This window comes from Canis aureus, chromosome 19, assembly GCF_053574225.1.
Source record: "Canis aureus isolate CA01 chromosome 19, VMU_Caureus_v.1.0, whole genome shotgun sequence".
Classification (NCBI taxonomy): Eukaryota; Metazoa; Chordata; class Mammalia; order Carnivora; family Canidae; genus Canis; species Canis aureus.
Genome location: NC_135629.1, coordinates 46,267,819 through 46,270,122, shown reverse-complemented (window position 1 = coordinate 46,270,122; position 2,304 = coordinate 46,267,819).

Sequence of the window (2,304 nt, the reverse complement as noted above, 5' to 3'; positions counted from 1 at the left end):
TTCCTGCTCCAGGAAATTTCCTTCACATCGCCAGAGAGGAAGGGAAGATGGATGGGTGGGGAAGACGGAATATCCCTAATGTTCCCCAGCTCGCCCCTACCCCCACTGAGCCTGTGCAAGATGGCACCAAGGGGAGAAAAAGCCAGCCGTGAACACCCCAAGCTCTATGGTCATCTGAGCTGGTGGAAGGGATGAGGACTAGAGGAACCCAGAGGGAGATGTCAGACTCTTCCTAAGGAGAGGGCATTATGAATGGGGCTCTGGAGTATGAATAAGAGTTTGCAGGATGGGGCTGGGCATCCCAGACAAAGGAGTCGTGAGTTCTGAGAGAAATCTATTCGTCAATCCACAAACACTGCTTGACTACCTACTGTATGCCAGGCACCTGGGACATGCCTATGAGCAGGACAAAGCTCTTGGAAACCATAAGGCCTGGGTTTAGAGCCTGCTTGGCCACCAGTGGCTTTGTGACTTGGAGCCAGTGACCTAACCTCCCTGGCTTCAGTTTCCTTATCTGCAACCTACCTCACTGGGAGGCTGTAGTGAGGTTGCTCACTTTGAAGAGCACCTGATGCAGAATGAGCACCCCCATAATTCTGGCAGCTTTTACCTGTTGGGAGCCAGGCTGGAGGGTGGGGATCGCAGGCAAGGCCTGAGTGGGGCCCAGGACCGGTGAGGTAACCAGCATGCTCTGCTAGGGCAGAGGTCTGAGCTCGGTGGACAGTCCTGGGTCCCGACAGATGTGTGAGGACCCTGAGCCCAGGCAGATCCCGAGGACCCAACCTGCGCCAGGTGGAGCTGGGGAAGCAGGAAGCAGGATTTGGCCTTCACTCTAATCCTCCCACTCTGTCCTCCAAAGACAGAAGGGGACCAGGAGAGAGGGTCTGACTGTGCCTCAGTTTCTTCATCTGTGAAATGGGGGGGAATGCTCTAGCTGGGAGACATCCGGAGAGCATCCGCAGTGCCGTGTACCATCAACATTGCCTGCCTGAACGAATCAGGGCGGTTCAGGCAGCGCCCCCACTTTCCTGCCTGGAAGAGGTACCGCGCAAGGCCTCCGGAGCCAGCTGGACGCCGCAGCTCCTCAGCTGTGGTTCCCTCAGCTCGGGCCCCACAAGGAGCCAGAGTGTCTGATCTGGTGACAGGGTGCCCTCCATCCTAAGTCTGCACCCGTGCACACGTACGCACACCCCCAGGGGCCTCTGTGCCTCCGCGATGGTCCCTCGTACCCGTCCTTTGTGGCTGAGTGCCTGGGGTGCCGTCTCCCTGCAGAGAGCCACTGCACAACAGGACAGTCACTTGCTGCCACATCCTAGTGTGTTTAATTTTGTTTTCTCGGGGTCACAGGTGAGGTCAGGTACATTGTAAAATACAGAAGGCATTTCCTGGGTGTGGCCTTCTAATTGCCTCTGGAGGATGAGTCGCAGCAGAGAGGGCAGGACACTTGTTTAACTGGCCAACCCTGGGGTGGGCAGGTTGTCATGTAGTGGCTTCTAGTGCCCTGGTCTCCTATGCCTGGGAGGCTCCCAAACCCCAGTTTGGGGCACGAAGTGATTGGGTCACTTGCCCCCAGGTTTTCTTTTTTTTAAATTGAGATAAAATTCAATTAAAATAACAGGAAATGAATCATTTAAAGTGGACAATTTATTCCTTGCTATGGCTGAGCAATATTCTACTTTAGGCATTGTTAACCTGAAAAATAAAACAGCCAGGGGATACCTGGGTGGTTCAGCAATCCAGCAGACGCCTTTGGCCCAGGGTGTGATCCTGGGGTCCCGGAATCGAGTCCCACATCGGGCTCCCCACAGGGAGCCTGCTTCTCCCTCTGCCTGTGTCTCTGTCTCTCTCTTTCTGTGTCTCTCATGAATAAATAAATAAAATCTTTTTAAAAATGCTCTTAAATAATAGCCTGCAAGTTTGCTATTAGGATAAGAAGCCAGAGTCAGTTAACACCTCCTATGAAAGAAAAGACTGGTGAATTCTGAACCTTCTAAGCCTCCAGAGAAAGCAAGTGAAAAATTATTTGTCACCGGATCATAAGGAAACCATTTCTCAGGGCAGCGCCGGTGGTGCAGCGGTTTGGCGCCTCCTGCAGCCTGGGGTGTGATCCTGGAGACCGGGGATCGAGTCCCACGTCGGGCTTCCTGCATGGAGCCTGCTTCTCCCTCTGCCTGTGTCTCTGCCTTTCTCTCTCTCTCTCTCTCTGAGTAAATAAATCTTTAAAAAATAAATAAATAAAAGAAATAAAAGAAAGAAAAAAAGAAACCATTTCTCAAAGTCCACATTCAAAAGAAGAGGTTTTCC